The sequence below is a fragment of the Dermacentor silvarum genome, chromosome 7 (genome assembly GCF_013339745.2).
Source record: "Dermacentor silvarum isolate Dsil-2018 chromosome 7, BIME_Dsil_1.4, whole genome shotgun sequence".
Classification (NCBI taxonomy): domain Eukaryota; kingdom Metazoa; phylum Arthropoda; class Arachnida; order Ixodida; family Ixodidae; genus Dermacentor; species Dermacentor silvarum.
The window spans coordinates 8373828-8397025 of NC_051160.1; the positions used below are offsets into that span (position 1 = coordinate 8373828).

Genomic DNA, 23198 nt, shown 5'->3' on the forward strand with positions numbered 1-23198 from the left:
AATATGAAACCACACCTTCCACATTTTTATACTTTAGTATAACGTTCTGAAATTTTTCGCAGTGCCTATTTCATTGCTCAAGCTAGTCATGATTACAAAACATACCAGGTACTTCATTTCTCCACTCAACCAGAACAAGTAAAACACCCATCTCCATCTCTTCTTTACAAGCATACCTTCCAGTCACTATTATTTCAAAGTTCACCTTCCCATGAAAATAAGAAATCATGCTTTCGACCTCAGCATTTCGTTTGTCAGTTCTTTTGCATAATGCATGTTTTATCGCTGAAGCTAGTCATGATTACGATACCAAATACTCCATTCCTCCACTCAATCGAAATAGTATCCGATTTTTCTTTAGCCTAACTTCAAGCTACTAGTGAAAACATAAACCACTTCAGAGTTCAACTCCGAAACCACACCTTCCACATTTTTATACTTTAGTATAACGTTCTAAACTTTTTCGCAGTGCGTATTTCATTGCTCAAGAGAGTCATGATTACAAGACCATACCAGGTACTTCATTTCTCTACTCAACCAGAATAAGTACGACACCCATCACCATCTCTTCTTTGCAAGCTTAACTTCCAGTCACTATTATTTCAAGTTCACCTTCCCATCATATAGGAAACCATACTTTCAACATTTTTTAACTTCAGCATTTCGTTTCGTCCGTTCTTTTCCGTAACGCATGTTTGATCGCTCAAGCTACTCACGATTACAACACCAATTACTCCATTCCTCCACTCAATCGAAATAAGTAGAACACACATTCCTCCGATTTTTCTTTAGCATGACTTTTGGCTACTAGTCAAAACAAATACCACTTTAAAGTTCACCTAATCAAATATGAAACCACACCTTCCACATTTTTATACTTTATTATAACGTTCTGAAATTTTTCGCAGTGCCTATTTCATTGCTCAAGCTAGTCATGATTACAAAACATACCAGGTACTTCATTTCTCCACTCAACCAGAACAAGTAAAACACCCATCTCCATCTCTTCTTTACAAGCATACCTTCCAGTCACTATTATTTCAAAGTTCACCTTCCCATCATATAGGAAACCATACTTTCAACATTTTTTTAACTTCAGCATTTCGTTTCGTCTGTTCTTTTCCGTAACGCATGTTTGATCGCTCAAGCTACTCACGATTACAACACCAAATACTCCATTCCTCCACTCAATCGAAATAAGTAGAACACACATTCCTCCGATTTTTCTTTAGCCTAACTTCAAGCTACTAGTGAAAACATAAACTACTTCAGAGTTAAACTCCGAAACCACACCTTCCACATTTTTATACTTTAGTATAACGTTCTAAACTTTTTCGCAGTGCGTATTTCATTGCTCAAGAGAGTCATGATTACAAGACCATACCAGGTACTTCATTTCTCCACTCAACCAGAATAAGTACGACACCCATCACCATCTCTTCTTTGCAAGCTTAACTTCCAGTCACTATTATTTCAAAGTTCACCTTCCCATCATATAGGAAACCATACTTTCAACATTTTTTTAACTTCAGCATTTCCTTTCGTCCGTTCTTTTCTGTAACGCATGTTTGATCGCTCAAGCTACTCACGATTACAACACCAAATACTCCATTCCTCCACTCAATCGAAATAAGTATCCGATTTTTCTTTAGCCTAACTTCAAGCTACTAGTGAAAACATAAACCACTTCAGAGTTCAACTCCGAAACCACACCTTCCACATTTTTATACTTTAGTATAACGTTCTAAACTTTTTCGCAGTGCGTATTTCATTGCTCAAGAGAGTCATGATTACAAGACCATACCAGGTACTTCATTTCTCTACTCAACCAGAATAAGTACGACACCCATCACCATCTCTTCTTTGCAAGCTTAACTTCCAGTCACTATTATTTCAAAGTTCACCTTCCCATCATATAGGAAACCATACTTTCAACATTTTTTTAACTTCAGCATTTCGTTTCGTCCCTTCTTTTCCGTAACGCATGTTTGATCGCTCAAGCTACTCACGATTACAACACCAAATTCTCCATTCCTCCACTCAATCGAAATAAGTAGAACACACATTCCTCCGATTTTTCTTTAGCCTAACTTCAAGCTACTAGTGAAAACATAAACTACTTCAGAGTTAAACTCCGAAACCACACCTTCCACATTTTTATACTTTAGTATAACGCTCTAAACTTTTTCGCAGTGCGTATTTCATTGCTCAAGAGAGTCATGATTACAAGACCATACCAGGTACTTCATTTCTCCACTCAACCAGAATAAGTACGACACCCATCACCATCTCTTCTTTGCAAGCTTAACTTCCAGTCACTATTATTTCAAAGTTCACCTTCCCATCATATAGGAAACCATACTTTCAACATTTTTTTAACTTCAGCATTTCCTTTCGTCCGTTCTTTTCCGTAACGCATGTTTGATCGCTCAAGCTACTCACGATTACAACACCAAATACTCCATTCCTCCACTCAATCGAAATAAGTATCCGATTTTTCTTTAGCTTAACTTCAAGCTACTAGTGAAAACATAAACCACTTCAGAGTTCAACTCCGAAACCACACCTTCCACATCTTTATACTTCGGTATAACGTTCTGAAATTTTTCGCAGTGCTTATTTCATTGCTCAAGCTAGTCATGATTACAAGACCATACCAGGTACTTCATTTCTCCACTCAACCAGAATAAGTACGACACCCATCACCTTAACATCTTTTTAACTTCAGCATTCCATTTATCAGTTTTTTTCCCTAACGCATGTTTGATCCCTGGAGCTAAGTCATGATTTTGATATCAAGTACTTCATTGTTTTACTAATTTGAAACAAGATGAAAAATGCACATCTGCAATTTTTCGTTTAGCATGACTTTTGGCTACTAGTCAAAACAAATACCACTTTAAAGTTCACCTAATCAAATATGAAACCACACCTTCCACATTTTTATACTTTAGTATAACGTTCTGAAATTTTTCGCAGTGCCTATTTCATTGCTCAAGCTAGTCATGATTACAAAACATACCAGGTACTTCATTTCTCCACTCAACCAGAACAAGTAAAACACCCATCTCCATCTCTTCTTTACAAGCATACCTTCCAGTCACTATTATTTCAAAGTTCACCTTCCCATCATATAGGAAACCATACTTTCAACATTTTTTTAACTTCAGCATTTCGTTTCGTCTGTTCTTTTCCGTAACGCATGTTTGATCGCTCAAGCTACTCACGATTACAACACCAAATACTCCATTCCTCCACTCAATCGGAATAAGTAGAACACACATTCCTCCGATTTTTCTTTAGCCTAACTTCAAGCTACTAGTGAAAACATAAACTACTTCAGAGTTAAACTCCGAAACCACACCTTCCACATTTTTATACTTTAGTATAACGTTCTAAACTTTTTCGCAGTGCGTATTTCATTGCTCAAGAGAGTCATGATTACAAGACCATACCAGGTACTTCATTTCTCCACTCAACCAGAATAAGTACGACACCCATCACCATCTCTTCTTTGCAAGCTTAACTTCCAGTCACTATTATTTCAAAGTTCACCTTCCCATCATATAGGAAACCATACTTTCAACGTTTTTTTAACTTCAGCATTTCCTTTCGTCCGTTCTTTTCTGTAACGCATGTTTGATCGCTCAAGCTACTCACGATTACAACACCAAATACTCCATTCCTCCACTCAATCGAAATAAGTATCCGATTTTTCTTTAGCCTAACTTCAAGCTACTAGTGAAAACATAAACCACTTCAGAGTTCAACTCCGAAACCACACCTTCCACATTTTTATACTTTAGTATAACGTTCTAAACTTTTTCGCAGTGCGTATTTCATTGCTCAAGAGAGTCATGATTACAAGACCATACCAGGTACTTCATTTCTCTACTCAACCAGAATAAGTACGACACCCATCACCATCTCTTCTTTGCAAGCTTAACTTCCAGTCACTATTATTTCAAAGTTCACCTTCCCATCATATAGGAAACCATACTTTCAACATTTTTTTAACTTCAGCATTTCGTTTCGTCCGTTCTTTTCCGTAAAGCATGTTTGATCGCTCAAGCTACTCACGATTACAACACCAAATTCTCCATTCCTCCACTCAATCGAAATAAGTAGAACACACATTCCTCCGATTTTTCTTTAGCCTAACTTCACGCTACTAGTGAAAACATAAACTACTTCAGAGTTAAACTCCGAAACCACACCTTCCACATTTTTATACTTTAGTATAACGTTCTAAACTTTTTCGCAGTGCGTATTTCATTGCTCAAGAGAGTCATGATTACAAGACCATACCAGGTACTTCATTTCTCCACTCAACCAGAATAAGTACGACACCCATCACCATCTCTTCTTTGCAAGCTTAACTTCCAGTCACTATTATTTCAAAGTTCACCTTCCCATCATATAGGAAACCATACTTTCAACATTTTTTTAACTTCAGCATTTCCTTTCGTCCGTTCTTTTCCTGTAACGCATGTTTGATCGCTCAAGCTACTCACGATTACAACACCAAATACTCCATTCCTCCACTCAATCGAAATAAGTATCCGATTTTTCTTTAGCCTAACTTCAAGCTACTAGTGAAAACATAAACCACTTCAGAGTTCAACTCCGAAACCACACCTTCCACATCTTTATACTTCGGTATAACGTTCTGAAATTTTTCGCAGTGCTTATTTCATTGCTCAAGCTAGTCATGATTACAAGACCATACCAGGTACTTCATTTCTCCACTCAACCAGAATAAGTACGACACCCATCACCATCTCTTCTTTGCAAGCATAACTTCCATCACTATTATTTCAAAGTTCACCTATGAAAATAAGAAATCATGCTTTCGACCTCAGCATTTCGTTTGTCAGTTCTTTTGGGTTGTGCATGTTTTATCGCTGAAGCTAGTCATGATTACGATATCAAGTAGTTCATTCTTTTACTAATTTGAAACAAGATGAAAAATGCACATCTGCAATTTTTCGTTTAGCATGACTTTTGGCTACTAGTCAAAACAAATACCACTTTAAAGTTCACCTAATCAAATATGAAACCACACCTTCCACATTTTTATACTTTAGTATAACGTTCTAAACTTTTTCGCAGTGCGTATTTCATTGCTCAAGCTAGTCATGATTACAAACCATACCAGGTACTTCATTTCTCCACTCAACCAGAATAAGTACGAACACCCATCACCATCTCTTCTTTGCAAGCATAACCTTCCAGTCACTATTATTTCAAAGTTCACCTTCCCATCATATAGGAAACCATACTTTCAACATTTTTTAACTTCAGCATTTCATTTCGTCTGTTCTTTTCCGTAACGCATGTTTGATCGCTCAAGCTAGTCACGATTACAACACCAAATACTCCATTCCTCCACTCAATCGAAATAAGTAGAACACACATTCCTCCGATTTTTCTTTAGCCTAACTTCAAGCTACTAGTGAAAACATAAACTACTTCAGAGTTAAACTCCGAAACCACACCTTCCACATTTTTATACTTTAGTATAACGTTCTAAACTTTTTCGCAGTGCGTATTTCATTGCTCAAGAGAGTCATGATTACAAGACCATACCAGGTACTTCATTTCTCCACTCAACCAGAATAAGTACGACACCCATCACCATCTCTTCTTTGCAAGCTTAACTTCCAGTCACTATTATTTCAAAGTTCACCTTCCCATCATATAGGAAACCATACTTTCAACATTTTTTTAACTTCAGCATTTCCTTTCGTCCGTTCTTTTCTGTAACGCATGTTTGATCGCTCAAGCTACTCACGATTACAACACCAAATACTCCATTCCTCCACTCAATCGAAATAAGTATCCGATTTTTCTTTAGCCTAACTTCAAGCTACTAGTGAAAACATAAACCACTTCAGAGTTCAACTCCGAAACCACACCTTCCACATTTTTATACTTTAGTATAACGTTCTAAACTTTTTCGCAGTGCGTATTTCATTGCTCAAGAGAGTCATGATTACAAGACCATACCAGGTACTTCATTTCTCTACTCAACCAGAATAAGTACGACACCCATCACCATCTCTTCTTTGCAAGCTTAACTTCCAGTCACTATTATTTCAAAGTTCACCTTCCCATCATATAGGAAACCATACTTTCAACATTTTTTTAACTTCAGCATTTCGTTTCGTCCCTTCTTTTCCGTAACGCATGTTTGATCGCTCAAGCTACTCACGATTACAACACCAAATTCTCCATTCCTCCACTCAATCGAAATAAGTAGAACACACATTCCTCCGATTTTTCTTTAGCCTAACTTCAAGCTACTAGTGAAAACATAAACTACTTCAGAGTTAAACTCCGAAACCACACCTTCCACATTTTTATACTTTAGTATAACGCTCTAAACTTTTTCGCAGTGCGTATTTCATTGCTCAAGAGAGTCATGATTACAAGACCATACCAGGTACTTCATTTCTCCACTCAACCAGAATAAGTACGACACCCATCACCATCTCTTCTTTGCAAGCTTAACTTCCAGTCACTATTATTTCAAAGTTCACCTTCCCATCATATAGGAAACCATACTTTCAACATTTTTTTAACTTCAGCATTTCCTTTCGTCCGTTCTTTTCCGTAACGCATGTTTGATCGCTCAAGCTACTCACGATTACAACACCAAATACTCCATTCCTCCACTCAATCGAAATAAGTATCCGATTTTTCTTTAGCCTAACTTCAAGCTACTAGTGAAAACATAAACCACTTCAGAGTTCAACTCCGAAACCACACCTTCCACATCTTTATACTTCGGTATAACGTTCTGAAATTTTTCGCAGTGCTTATTTCATTGCTCAAGCTAGTCATGATTACAAGACCATACCAGGTACTTCATTTCTCCACTCAACCAGAATAAGTACGACACCCATAACCTTAACATCTTTTTAACTTCAGCATTCCATTTATCAGTTTTTTTCCCTAACGCATGTTTGATCCCTGGAGCTAAGTCATGATTTTGATATCAAGTACTTCATTGTTTTACTAATTTGAAGCAAGATGAAAAATGCACATCTGCAATTTTTCGTTTAGCATGACTTTTGGCTACTAGTCAAAACAAATACCACTTTAAAGTTCACCTAATCAAATATGAAACCACACCTTCCACATTTTTATACTTTATTATAACGTTCTGAAATTTTTCGCAGTGCCTATTTCATTGCTCAAGCTAGTCATGATTACAAAACATACCAGGTACTTCATTTCTCCACTCAACCAGAACAAGTAAAACACCCATCTCCATCTCTTCTTTACAAGCATACCTTCCAGTCACTATTATTTCAAAGTTCACCTTCCCATCATATAGGAAACCATACTTTCAACATTTTTTTAACTTCAGCATTTCGTTTCGTCTGTTCTTTTCCGTAACGCATGTTTGATCGCTCAAGCTACTCACGATTACAACACCAAATACTCCATTCCTCCACTCAATCGAAATAAGTAGAACACACATTCCCTCCGATTTTTCTTTAGCCTAACTTCAAGCTACTAGTGAAAACATAAACTACTTCAGAGTTAAACTCCGAAACCACACCTTCCACATTTTTATACTTTAGTATAACGTTCTAAACTTTTTCGCAGTGCGTATTTCATTGCTCAAGAGAGTCATGATTACAAGACCATACCAGGTACTTCATTTCTCCACTCAACCAGAATAAGTACGACACCCATCACCATCTCTTCTTTGCAAGCTTAACTTCCAGTCACTATTATTTCAAAGTTCACCTTCCCATCATATAGGAAACCATACTTTCAACATTTTTTTAACTTCAGCATTTCCTTTCGTCCGTTCTTTTCTGTAACGCATGTTTGATCGCTCAAGCTACTCACGATTACAACACCAAATACTCCATTCCTCCACTCAATCGAAATAAGTATCCGATTTTTCTTTAGCCTAACTTCAAGCTACTAGTGAAAACATAAACCACTTCAGAGTTCAACTCCGAAACCACACCTTCCACATTTTTATACTTTAGTATAACGTTCTAAACTTTTTCGCAGTGCGTATTTCATTGCTCAAGAGAGTCATGATTACAAGACCATACCAGGTACTTCATTTCTCTACTCAACCAGAATAAGTACGACACCCATCACCATCTCTTCTTTGCAAGCTTAACTTCCAGTCACTATTATTTCAAAGTTCACCTTCCCATCATATAGGAAACCATACTTTCAACATTTTTTTAACTTCAGCATTTCGTTTCGTCTGTTCTTTTCCGTAACGCATGTTTGATCGCTCAAGCTACTCACGATTACAACACCAAATACTCCATTCCTCCACTCAATCGAAATAAGTAGAACACACATTCCTCCGATTTTTCTTTAGCCTAACTTCAAGCTACTAGTGAAAACATAAACTACTTCAGAGTTAAACTCCGAAACCACACCTTCCACATTTTTATACTTTAGTATAACGTTCTAAACTTTTTCGCAGTGCGTATTTCATTGCTCAAGAGAGTCATGATTACAAGACCATACCAGGTACTTCATTTCTCCACTCAACCAGAATAAGTACGACACCCATCACCATCTCTTCTTTGCAAGCTTAACTTCCAGTCACTATTATTTCAAAGTTCATCCTTCCCATCATATAGGAAACCATACTTTCAACATTTTTTTAACTTCAGCATTTCCTTTCGTCCGTTCTTTTCTGTAACGCATGTTTGATCGCTCAAGCTACTCACGATTACAACACCAAATACTCCATTCCTCCACTCAATCGAAATAAGTATCCGATTTTTCTTTAGCCTAACTTCAAGCTACTAGTGAAAACATAAACACTTCAGAGTTCAACTCCGAAACCACACCTTCCACATCTTTATACTTTCGGTATAACGGTTCTGAAATTTTCCCAGTGCTTATTTCATTGCTCAAGCTAGTCATGATTACAAGACATACCAGGTACTTCATTTCTCACTCAACCAGAATAAGTACGACACCCTCACCATCTCTTCTTTGCAAGCATAACTTCCAGTCCCTATTATTTCAAAGTTCACCTTGCCATTAAAATAAGAAATCATGCTTTCAACCTCAGCATTTCGTTTTGTCAGTTCTTTTGCGTAATGCTTGTTTTATCGCTGAAGCTAGTCATGATTACGATATCAAGTAGTTCATTCTTTTACTAATTTGAAACAAGATGAAAATGCACATCTGCAATTTTCGTTTAGCATGACTTTTGGCTACTAGTCAAAACAAATACCACTTTAAAGTTCACCAATCAATATGAACCACACCTTCCACATTTTTATACTTTAGTATAACGTTCTAAACTTTTTCGCAGTGCGTATTTCATTGCTCAAGAGAGTCATGATTACAAGACCATACCAGGTACTTCATTTCTCCTACTCAACCAGAATAAGTACGACACCCATCACCATCTCTTCTTTGCAAGCTTAACTTCCAGTCACTATTATTTCAAAGTTCACCTTCCCATCATATAGGAAACCATACTTTCAACATTTTTTTAACTTCAGCATTTCGTTTCGTCCCTTCTTTTCCGTAACGCATGTTTGATCGCTCAAGCTACTCACGATTACAACACCAAATTCTCCATTCCTCCACTCAATCGAAATAAGTAGAACACACATTCCTCCGATTTTTCTTTAGCCTAACTTCAAGCTACTAGTGAAAACATAAACTACTTCAGAGTTAAACTCCGAAACCACACCTTCCACATTTTTATACTTTAGTATAACGCTCTAAACTTTTTCGCAGTGCGTATTTCATTGCTCAAGAGAGTCATGATTACAAGACCATACCAGGTACTTCATTTCTCCACTCAACCAGAATAAGTACAACACCCATCACCATCTCTTCTTTGCAAGCTTAACTTCCAGTCACTATTATTTCAAAGTTCACCTTCCCATCATATAGGAAACCATACTTTCAACATTTTTTTAACTTCAGCATTTCCTTTCGTCCGTTCTTTTCCGTAACGCATGTTTGATCGCTCAAGCTACTCACGATTACAACACCAAATACTCCATTCCTCCACTCAATCGAAATAAGTATCCGATTTTTCTTTAGCTTAACTTCAAGCTACTAGTGAAAACATAAACCACTTCAGAGTTCAACTCCGAAACCACACCTTCCACATCTTTATACTTCGGTATAACGTTCTGAAATTTTTCGCAGTGCTTATTTCATTGCTCAAGCTAGTCATGATTACAAGACCATACCAGGTACTTCATTTCTCCACTCAACCAGAATAAGTACGACACCCATAACCTTAACATCTTTTTAACTTCAGCATTCCATTTATCAGTTTTTTTCCCTAACGCATGTTTGATCCCTGGAGCTAAGTCATGATTTTGATATCAAGTACTTCATTGTTTTACTAATTTGAAGCAAGATGAAAAATGCACATCTGCAATTTTTCGTTTAGCATGACTTTTGGCTACTAGTCAAAACAAATACCACTTTAAAGTTCACCTAATCAAATATGAAACCACACCTTCCACATTTTTATACTTTATTATAACGTTCTGAAATTTTTCGCAGTGCCTATTTCATTGCTCAAGCTAGTCATGATTACAAAACATACCAGGTACTTCATTTCTCCACTCAACCAGAACAAGTAAAACACCCATCTCCATCTCTTCTTTACAAGCATACCTTCCAGTCACTATTATTTCAAAGTTCACCTTCCCATCATATAGGAAACCATACTTTCAACATTTTTTTAACTTCAGCATTTCGTTTCGTCTGTTCTTTTCCGTAACGCATGTTTGATCGCTCAAGCTACTCACGATTACAACACCAAATACTCCAATCCTCCACTCAATCGAAATAAGTAGAACACACATTCCTCCGATTTTTCTTTAGCCTAACTTCAAGCTACTAGTGAAAACATAAACTACTTCAGAGTTAAACTCCGAAACCACACCTTCCACATTTTTATACTTTAGTATAACGTTCTAAACTTTTTCGCAGTGCGTATTTCATTGCTCAAGAGAGTCATGATTACAAGACCATACCAGGTACTTCATTTCTCCACTCAACCAGAATAAGTACGACACCCATCACCATCTCTTCTTTGCAAGCTTAACTTCCAGTCACTATTATTTCAAAGTTCACCTTCCCATTAAAATAGAGAAATCATACTTTCGACCTCAGCATTTCGTTTGTCAGTTCTTTTGCGTAATGCATGTTTTATCGCTGAAGCTAGTCATGATTACGATATCAAGTACTTCATTCTTTTACTAATTTGAAACAAGATGAAAAATGCACATCTGCAATTTTTCGTTTAGCATGACTTTTGGCTACTAGTCAAAACAAATACCACTTTAAAGTTCACCTAATCAAATATGAAACCACACCTTCCACAACCTTTACCTTAGTATAATGTTGTAACATATTCGCAGCACTTATTTCATTGCTCAAGTTAGTCATCATTACAAGACCATACAGGGTACTTCCAGAATTAGTAGAACAGCATTCACCACCACTTCTTTTTTTAGTATAACTTCCAAAGAAGAAACCATACATATTTCGGCATTTTTTACTTCAGCATTTCATTTGTCCGTTTTTTTGCACAATGCATGTTGTATCGCTCAAGCTAGTAATGATTACAATATCAAGTACGTAATTCCCATCCCTTCACACGCACATCTGCTTTGTTAGCAAGACTTTCGGCTACAAGTCGAAACATATACCACTTCAGAGTTCACCCCTTCACCAAACCTGAAACCACACCTTCCACATCTTTCTACCTTAGTTTACCGTTCTGGTCTTTTTGTAGTGCCTATTTCATTGCTTAAACCAGTCACGATTACTGTTGTCAAAATCTATTTCAGAGTTCACTTACACATCAAATATGAAACCATACTTTCCACTTGTGTACCTCAACAGGGTACCCCATGCTTTTCCTGAATGCATGTTTCATCGCTCCAGCCAGCCATTATAAGACCATGCTGAACACTCGCCTGCAATTTTTTTTAAAGTCTACTAGTCAAGACTTCATCACAGTTCATCTTAACCAATATCACCACACATTGCATATCTTTTTTCATGAACACATCTCATTGCTCAAGCTAGTCATCATTACGAGACCATACAAAGTTATTTGGCCAATTAACCTTTTTCATTAGGCATGTTTTATTGCTCACGCCAGTCAGAGGGACACACTTGCCAGTCAGTCACATTTGCCAGTCAGAAGCACACTTGCCCGAATATTTTCTTTTCTGGCTACAAGGTAAACTTTTATAGACCTTCGAGATCACCTTATGAAATACGGTCACCTGTATGCCTCAGCATTCATTTTTTCGTACTTTGACACATTTCATCACAAGCTAAAAATTACAAGCCCATCACTTCTTTTTTCCCCCATCCTTATTGCAAACTTGTCACATTCAGATATCAGCACACCCTAATTTTCTTCTTTGGTGTCAAACCTCTTTCAGGCTCATAACAATGCTTATAAGTACTGCACCTAAGTACTGCACATTTATTATTTGCCGGTGACACGATTTTCACATTCCATATCGCACAACTAGTGTACCACTCACTTTTACGCATGCAACTTCAATCAATTTATTCACATTGAAGACAGTAACCAAGTAAGTCTCACGTTATATTACAGCTCACTAGCAACTTTCAGGCACATTGCATTAAAAGAACGCATTGCTTTAGGCTGAACATCCCACATTCTTTCACCAAATTCTAATTACATATATTTTGTCACTTCAACATCGCAATTTGTTCATTCCATATATTGTAATAGATAAACAAGCTATTTGGACGTCTTCATATTTTTTTTTTCGTAGCTCGGCATACCAACATTCAAACCACACGCAAGCTAGTCATTACAAGACAGCTAGCACTTTTTCACGTGAATATACTCCGAACGACATCTTAATACCTTGCAATTTTTCCCCCCCTTAAATTCCCAAATTGTCACACATTGTAGTATTGGACACTTTGGTTTGAACCCGAGCACTTGAATTTAACACACAAGCCACTCCAAAGCAACGCATACATAGAACTGCATTCTTGTCTAAAGAGAATCATTAACTAGGCCATATGTACGTACTTTTAATTTAAGAGTATTATTAGGTATACCCTTCGCGGAACTGGGGCTGCACATTCGGTTGTCTCAACAGATACAGCACCGTGCACAACTAGCTCTGAAATAGCCCTATAGACAGCGACTCTCTTCCGGACAAATCTTCCATGCTTGGCTTTACCTATTATTGCCAACATTCCCAAGGGCACGCACCTTGTGAATTATTCACGTACGACTAGTGTTATCACACATTCACACTGCACGTTAGTGCCACTTCACAGTCTCGACCAGAATGCTTAGATCCACAATGGCTATGAACACTAGTATCCCATGCACTGCAAAACCACACCATCAGTTTTACTGCAATCAGATGCACCTTTTGCTTAATTGGGTACTAGGATGAACTTGTACCACACAAATGCACACATCAGATCAGCAGCAGTACGTACCTCTGCAAGATGCACACCAAGACTAGTCTGGTACGATTCAGTCACACAAGAAAACCCAATAAAGCTCCCCACTCTTTATTGTTACTCTAGTGACCAATCTGTATTCATTTCCACACTGCTCTTCAACAAGAGCATCCACACTCATGGCAGATTGTCCCTGGATGCACACCACTCAATCTCATCCGAGCCAGCGTCTTTCTTGAGCCACATGTCAAGGCTGTTAATGTTGACGCAGCAGGCATCTAAACCGACCACAAAAATGCCATTTCCCAGGCACATATAAAACATGGTTACATAAAGTGATTGAAAATCGCTTCACAAACCCGTAAAGAGCAGAGACTAACTGCAATTATTTAAGCAGTATATTCACCCATAAACAATTATAAAATAATTCAGTTATTAAAATGCGTGCAATAACTATTTTCTGCAGACATCTACCAACTGCATGTATATGTATATTTGAAGTATAGAGAGATTCCTATAAAAACATCAGCAATTAAACAAGATATGGTGGCTATGCTGTGTAATAGAAGTTAACACTTGATATCTACTACACAGAGCCATCGAATTTACTATGGTAACATTTTGCACCAAAACCAGAAAGTTAAGAACTTCCTAACCAGAGTACAAAATTCATACTATACCATTGATCAAACCACGACAGTGTCTCCAGTTAACACTTATGCAGCATCTTCAGGGCTCACTATAAAGAAAAAAAGACTAGCACCTGCAAGAGCACAGGCTTCAATCCAACACCCCTTTTCAACTGAACCAATAAAAGAGCATGAATGAGGTTAACGAGTCTCAAGGGGGTCATGGATTCAAGCTGGCATTCCCAGAACGCCCTTGCACAATCTACTGCAAAGGGCAGTGGCTGAGCAAAGAACGTCTAGGGGCAAATGCCCAAATGCTGCCATCTGGCCTGCACCTGGTAAATAACACTCTGGCAACTGTGTATAACTGGTTTAAAGATTCTTTATTTCATTTTGCTAAGTATTTATCCACTGCTTACAGGACAACAGCCAAAACGTTGCTGTGAATAGAGCTTTTTTTCTGGCAGGCTCCCTTCTCCCCTGGCACCTGCCCCGGATTCCACACCACTTTTCCACTAGCCATGTTATTCGCATTTGATTTTTTTGCTTTCTTTTTATAGGCTTTCTTTTGTGGAATCTATTTTATTGAACTTATTTACAGCAACGTTTGTTAATGCAGTCTAAGATCATACATTTAAAAATGCTTTGATAGAAGATGTGTGCCACATGGCATTCAGCATGCCTTGCAATGCTGTAGTCGAAACAGGATTGACATTCTGCGAAGGAAAGCTTTGGATGGAATAAATGAAAGATGTTATCACTGGTATAATTAAATCACCTGCTGCAAGCATTAAATTGCTCAATGCATAAAATGCAAAACCTCATGAATAGCAAAGCATGTCTCAGACGCCGAATTTATCAATGTTCTCCGGAAACCTTCACAGAATTGTACGAAAATTGGCAACACTTCAGATCTACAGAAAGCTCTCACGTTCAACTGCTTCAGTATATATGTATACAAAGTATTCGAAAAAACGTGCGAAGACCGTTGTTAAATTATTGAAAATGCAGCAAGACGCTCCACGGACAAATATCAGGATGACAGTTTGGAATGTGCAAATGTTTGGAATTACATCAGATCTAATTCATTGCCAGCAGTAGCATTCTACGAGTATTAAATGTCATTACCACCTATTATCGGACATTGTTAGGCAAGGATTGGACTTTTGCATGCAATTGCATTTACCATACTGAACTTTTTTTAGCGCATTCTACTTCAGGTATGCAAGACTGCCCTAACAATGAGATTTATTTTTCAGTGTTCAAACGCACAACTAGTCAAGTAATACTAATTACTGTTCACAGTTAACTTTATCAACATACTTCTACAGTCTAGAAGAATGTATGGCTTGCTATGAGGAAATGGCTATCGCAAATATGTTTATGTCAATGTTATGCTGCCCTATTATAACTTCTAGAAAATGGCCAGGGTATCAGCAAATTACATGCAAAATCTGGGCATGCGGTTTTAGGCGAGAACTTTTAGTATGCTTATACAAGCTTGGAGATGGCATGAGGCCTTAAAAAAGCACGTTATTTAATAAATGGCTGTGCAAGATGCTGTGTGCCCTGTATTATAAACATTGATATTAAATGGAAAATGAGACATCGGCCCTTCTCTCCACCTAGCGGGAAGTACAATGCTTCATGTAGATCAGTAAATGGTTGGTCAACATGTCTGATGCACCTAGCAGCAAAATCTAACAAAATGTTACCTTAACATCGTGCATCATACTTTGATGGCATGTTTTGAAGTACTAACGTGACATGTAGACTATGGCACATGGCATTAATAAATGCTAGGATGATAGGTTTACATGAAGAGCTTTCTTGCTCTTTAAATTGTCTTACATGCTTGCAATATAACAAACCAGCAACTGAATGCATATTGGTGGCAATCGGCAAGAAGCTGAAGTGGTACTGATCAATTATGAGGTGGAATGTACAAACATACCTACAGCAATATTCAGAATGCATGAACATGGTCAAGGTAATGTTACTGCTGTTGAATGGAACATGAACACAGAGAACATAAGAGAAGAACTTCTCAAGTCCAACAATTGGAAGCTATTTGCATCAAGGGGCAAACGACACTATAATTGCACTGCCTCATTTCTCCAGATAAGAAATTCAAACTTCCACATAAGCGCCTCGAGCATCAGGTAATTCTGCTACCCAATGAATGTGTACTTCATAATCCCGACAACAGTGTTGGCATTTGCGAGATCCAAGTTGGCATTAGTAGTTGCAGTTGTGCACATAATTTATGAAGTAGTTTTAGTTTTTTGTAAAAAAATGGTGGCGTTTAAGCATTTTATAAAGATAGCAATTTTGTAATAGGCGGCTTAGAGCACAAATTTTCAGGTATTTGAACAAAGCGGCTTCAAAACTAGGAACATCCGGGCTCTTCAAAGCATAAGTGGACAAAAATATTTGCATCTTTAGCTTTCAACTCCAAATGCTTTTCATATTCATGACAATGCACCATTAACGGAGATTTAATATGTTTTGCTATTTTCTTGGGTGCTCACGCCTCTTCACACAATTAGCAGGGAAATATGCAGAACTTGAAATCGATAGTGAATCCAACTTGACTTGTACTAGTTGGCGGACTTGCTTAATGTTACGGTAACGTTTTCATTGGGCTAGGCACGTAGGACTTGCAATTTAGGGTAGCTGCCACATCTCAGTTCGGCTATGCACGCTGGCATCTCGGTTGAGTTAGGCAATGAAGCGCTTCCAATTACAAGGTAGCTGCGATGACATCTCGGTTGAACTAGGCGATAGGCCCGCAGGCCGGCGATGACGCCAATGAGGCCACGCTGGGGCACTCACGGCAGGGGAAAGAAACCATCTTGGGGATGCTCTCTCCAGGAGGGGGGTAACGCACCGAAGAGTTCCACCGCGGGAAGCTGATAACGCTACGACGACGACGACGACGATCCAACGACGGAAGGGGGAAGAACCTGGCACGCCTCAACCCGCACGAAGACGCGTCGCCGACAGTCCTCGCACACTACACCGGGAAAGCACGGGAACCACAGGAACCGGACACCGCGGAGACCGACGACCGCCCCGACGAAGAGGCGGACGCACACCCTCCGAAGAAGCCGGGACCTGCCGGCGGCTACCCTCGCTCGAACCCCAGCTGTAGCGGGACCCTCGACGAATCGCCTTGCTCTCTGCCTCTCGGTCGGAAGGCATCGCGGCACACAAATGCGGACTTGACACAGCCACGCCCGGAACGAGACGCCTCTCACCCGCGCAACGGCACCGCATAGCCACACACGTCACCACTCACGCCAGGAGCTGCAAGAAAACGCCCGCTTCCCACACCCACCGTAACGCAACGCTGCCTGACTAACCTTACTCTATGATGAGCACAGTAACCTGCCAAACGTAGTCGCTCCCTCCCCCCCCCTCCCATATTTCACACACAGGCTAGCTACATCCCGCACAAAACTTCCCACAAAGAAACTGCCAACAGCTCCCACCCCCCCCCCCCTTTTTTTTAAACACAAGCCCCACAACACAGCCCCATCAAGAGCAGAAGGTGTAAAAAAAAAAAAAAAAAAGCCCTCTGGCAAACCTTCGGAGGGAGGGTAACCACGTGCACACCACCGTGTCCTCGTAGCGGGGACGGCCGGCAAGCAACACACGCAGCAGGAAGAGGTAGAAATTGCCTTTTTTTGTTTAGCAGCCCGGTCGAGAAGCTTGGTACAAGGGGCGGCGGCGGCTTTTCGTCTTCGCGGCAAGCAGGTGGGCAAGGGTGCTCCAGGGCCAGTAGTAGCGTTAAGGAACCAGGGCTCGGCCACCGGGAGGAACAGGGGTTTTTCTCGACTCCCCGCCTAGGCGCGCACGCATTCCAACGATAATATAAGCGGTGGGCCCAAAACCACAGGATGAGAGAAGAGGCAATAGCCAGAAATGTCAAGGTCTACAGCGGTACTCCCTGCACCAATCTCGGCGATGGCTCTCAAGAGACCCGAAAACTTGCACACCGGGATCCGCGTCCCGCTTTTGCCAGCCAGCCAGTAGAGAAGCACCACATACGACGAAGGAAGCTAGGGGGTGGTCGGCACGGAACTGCAAGGACGCATGCACCCCCCCCCCCTCCCAAGCACGCACGGCACACAAAAAAAAAAAAACAAACGCCACTCACGTACTACTAACGGTAAGGCAACTACGCAATCCGGGTGGTACCCAATTCGGCGATTCATGCTGCAAAGACGACATAGCACAAGTAAACCCATCCCCCCCCCCTCCCCATATAAATTTAATTCCAACCCCATCAAGAACACATGTTTACAATGCTTACGTTTGATCCTCTTGTGCAGACAGCACTGCCGCTTACACCTCACTGTAGGGCGCATAGGACAAAACTTAAAAACCCTCTCCCCACCCCAAAGGAACAAAAAATTAAAAAGCTTACAACAGCAGCTCTTGGTTCCAGCTTCCGTCTATGACAGGGTTGTCAGCACTGCATGCCTACTTCCACAAAATTCTATTACCCACCTCCCTAACCCCTTACCCGCAAGAATCATGGCTGCTGACACAGCAGTAGGGTTAGCTCCAGACCTCCTTTACGCCAATGAACACCTAGCTCCTGCAAAAACACGCTCCATCAACTCTCCCCCCCCCCCTCACCCATAAGGTAAGACAAGTGCTCAGAAATTACATGCAATGCTTACAGCAGGTTGCGTCCAAGTGCTCAAATGCAGGTGAAACTGCAAACTTGCAATAACTGCACAATTACACAGCCCCCCCCCCCCCCGACCTGCACAACCATTGAAAGCATCATAAAGCGTTGCAATACCCAATCCGAAAAACAAGCAAAGCTCTTGCACAATTTGCAGTTGGTCGTTATGTGCAACAATCCGTGCAATTATAAAGGAAGAACCAAAACCCCCATTCACAAACGGCTTACTAAAGGCTTTCCGTGCAGCTTAAGACAATGAAAACAAGATCACGGCGCACCAGGCAGAATGGAAGAAAGCAAATGCAGGGGCTCCAGGCCACGGTGAACCACGTGAATAAGAGTCGCAGCAGTGTTGGTGTCACTAGGAAGGTCTATGTCATCCGGGTGAGGTGTGCGAGGTGTAGTACCTAGTTAGCTGCAATGGCTCAAAAGCAAAGCATACAACACGCCCCTTCCCACCCCCGCTAAGAGCAAATCTACACGACATGCTACAGAAGGAGCAAGATTTGGCCGAAAAATGAGCTTTCCAGAAACGCAGTGAGAGAAAACAAAAGGGGGGAAATGATTTGCGAGCACTAGTTAAGACGTCGACGAAACTCACGTAAATAAAACAATTGAGCGCAGGATTATTACAGGGAAACGACAAGGCAGGACAGAACTCACGGATACCTGTGAACCATGGGGGCGCGAAATTGTCAGGACCTACGCCCGAACACCCACAGTTGGATGTTAATGCAAGATTCCTTGATCTCATTAAAGGCCATCCCAATAGACACTAATCTTGTCTGGCCTCGACCACGAATACCTGCAAAACAAACGTGCTTGAGCCTCCAACTCTTGGGCTTTGTGCCTAGCACCGAGTTATGTGCTGCTGCAATTGATCTGAGTACCAAAACACTACACAAATTCGCTTCAATAGCCTAAAGCAGCACAAGTAATTACGTTAGCAAATCCTACATAAGATATAAAAAGAGCAAACCAATTCCAATGCAACGTGGCGAAACTTGCTAGCTGGCAAATCTGCTTTTCTTCGAGGTCAATCTTGGCACTTGATAGACGAACAACCTACTTTGCCTTGCTCTCAGATTTCTTGGGCTGTATGCATAAGTAAATTCCTTCGTAAGTCACCCCCCACCCCCCTTCAACTTGAATGGCAAATCTTGGAACTTTGGCTACTTCATGCTTGTATGTGAAAGGTCCTACTTCAGAGCTTGATAAAAAATTTCTTCAAACTTGGACAATGTATTTTTGCAGCTTGAATACATGAACGGCACATCACAGCTTGAACATACTGCAACCTGGGCACTGTATACTTTGCTAACTTGAACAGGAAACTTGAAAATGCTTGAATGCACTAACTTCAATGTGCAACTTCATAGCTTGTGTACAAACTTGTAAACTGGATACTTTGCTTGAATGCACTAACTTGAATGTGCAACTTCATAATTGGGCACTGTATACTTCATAGCTTGAGCACACTCAACTTGAAAACTGGACACTACACTTCTAGCTTGTATGCACAAACTCCAATGTGCAGCTTGAGAATTCGGCACTGTATACTTCAAAGCTTGAATACGTGAACTTGAACATAACTTTTAATACCAAACTCTTCCAAGCGAAAACATACTTAACTTGCAACCCACGTGAAGTCCCATTAACTTGCTAGGAGTTGAGAGGGTCGAGACGATCTATGCTTCATAGCTTTGAACTTTAACCGCCTGCTTCAGTGTTGCTTTCCTTTGAAACTGCAGTGGCTTCTGTAGGCTCAAGTGAAACGTCAAACCCAGAACTTTTCCCTTGAAAATGCTTTCTTGTTTTCAATATCCTGCTTGGGCTTTCTTTGAGTGAAGTGCTGTGGAGATTTCCTTTTTTTTTTTTTTTGAACACTGACCTTGGTGGAGCTATAGAAATGGGAAAGAAAAATCGGAAGCAAAATGCAAGCATCAGATTTTTCGAATAATTCACCTTATTTATGAAGTGGCAATGGCAACCATTAATGTGTGAAATTAACTTATGCAAAATTATGCCTGCTTAACGCAAATTGTATAAGGATAACAGCAAGCCTCGAACATAATGAACTGGCAATTACAATGGGTAAACAGATGAACAGCTGTAACCATGCTATGAGCAAATCAGTCGAGGATTAATCTATGCCATGCCAAAACTAGAAAAAGGAACGGGCAAACCCAGTGAAGTTTGGAGTGAAATGGAGACAGCGTGGCCGACGTGCAGCGATCATGGTAGTGCAGTGAAGTCGACATTTCAAATGCGCTCATTTTCCGGCGATCCTTTTGAACCGCTGGGGTCTGTGCGTTCACTTGCTTAATTATCGTTGTTCCCTTGGTGGTCACTCATGAAAGCCTCTATCCTGAAACGCAAGTCATTTAAAACGAAAGGGCGCTGGTAGGTCTCTTCTGCTTGGGATATCTATTGCAAACCAAGCAAGTAATCCATTCTTCAAATTAACCGTAGCGACGACTGTGTGAACCCTTTACCCTGCACTCGATCATAGTCACCTACAGACAAAAGAAATGCAAGTAAGTGGCCGCAACGACGCGAAGAGTTAAAATTTGGGCGAAAAGCAGTACAACAATGAATTTCAGCATTGCACGAACCAGCAAAGAAATGCGATCATTAGGACAACAAGCTGCAGTTTGAGATGACGCAACATCAGTCGTACGACGCGTAAGTGTTAGGCCTAAAGAGGATCCGAACGACGCCATGTTTTAACTACGCTAAGCCTTCCAAGATGGCGGCCGCTTAGCGACAATAAAATTATGGACTGCACAATTCGACAATAATTTATTAAGTTTAATTTCATGACTATGGCTATGTACAATGGGCGATGGACTATTTACAATAGCGATACTTTATATACAAATACGCAATTACTGCGACCACCGAGAACTCACTCCCTTCCAGCGGACGTCGACATCCAGGCGGGTAGTCGCGCCGTGGGGGCGGGAGGTGGTGGTGGGAACTGCAAAAAGAGAAGGGAAACGACGCCACGCTCAGAATCTGTCCTGCACTGCCACTGGTCCATGCCGCAGCTTCTCAAAGAAACAGTTCAGGGAAAGCGGGTCATCGTCGCTTGTGCAGTCGCCGCCATCTTGGTGGTGCGGTCGCTTCGACTGGGCGCTGCCGAGCTCGGACCACAGCTCCTGCCAACGGCGTTTGCGGGATAGACGCTTGCGCTCCAATTCCTCCTTTGCCCTTGCGTAAGTGGCTCGTACGAGGACGTTCATTCTTAGGTCGCACTTCCGCCTCAACCATTTCTGCCAGGCGCCGTTCACTATCTTCTGAAGCTCTTGTGTGTTGATCATACAAGACGGGCCGCCGGCGGTTTCAACAACGGCTACCATGATTGTCCATAGAAACTGAACACACGGCACTCAGGTAAGCAGGCAGGCGAAACCAAGACGTACGCTTACCTTATCGCAGACACGCGGCCGCGTTCTCCAGCGCACGTCCCTGCGAGAAGTTCCGTCGAGAAGAACGTCACACGGCATTTTATAGCCCCGCGCGCCAGTTTGTAGCTCTCCGCCAAGAAGAAATGTAGTTCCTAATATCATGCGAAAGAAACCATTGATTTGTTCAACTTATTTTACTAAAAAAAACAATTTCTTTTCTTCCTTATAATTTTCTGTTGTCTTGAATAATATTTTTGAATATATTTGGGAGAAAGTAAAACTGCGCTCCAGGATGCACCGCGGAGGAATTCTGTCTGCGGACGCGCTGTGGCTGTTGGGAAATTCCTATCCGTGACGTCAGCTACGCGTCGGGGTTGCAGCCGTTGCAGGCCCGTTTCGTGCGTTTGCTATTTATGTTTTTATTGTGCTGCGTGGCCTGGTTAGGCTTCGGAACAAAAGATTGCCGTTCCAGAAAATGCTGTTTTCGAGCAGCTGTTCAGGCGTATGAGGTAAAAATTAACGCTTAGCAGCGGCTGAAGCGTCGATGTGGCCATATTTGTTTATTGAAAACTGTGCATTGCGTTGCTCTCCAGAATGTTCCAGGCGTTGTCGCTGCTTAGAACTTTCGAGATTTGACGTATTTTTTGACCCGTGTTGAAATTCGATTTTATTTTAAATCTCACGTGCGCAAGCTGGGCAAGGTAAACGCTTCGACAACGGTTAATGCCCCGAAATAGGAAAGTTCACGTTTTGATACTGGTAAAAGAGGGCCGTGAGCTTCATACTTTATTTGCACTTTAAAAGGTTAATTGAAATTTAAGGTGTCCAGAAGGTGTGCAGGTCCTTCGGAAAGGCATGGCCCATGCAAGCAGCAGGTGTGCCCGCAGAACGAACCTTCTGCACCGAATAAATGAATAAAGTTCGATTATCAACATCGCCTGCTGTGACCCTGCCTTTCGGCATCATTTCTCCCCGTACAACCAACGTATATAGTTACTCCTCCGAGGC

The 23198-nt window shown here is 40.7% G+C and overlaps 1 long non-coding RNA gene across 1 annotated transcript; it reads right to left on the bottom strand.

Moving 5' to 3' along the window:
- Positions 1–22361, bottom strand: LOC119457500 (uncharacterized). Its single transcript, XR_005193318.2, has 6 exons — positions 22212–22361; positions 18400–21760; positions 15664–18302; positions 11839–15629; positions 9704–9894; positions 1–15 (listed from the first exon to the last, which is right to left on the bottom strand). It is a non-coding gene; the product is annotated as an uncharacterized LOC119457500 (long non-coding RNA).
- Between the last annotated feature and the right edge of the window lie 837 nt (positions 22362–23198).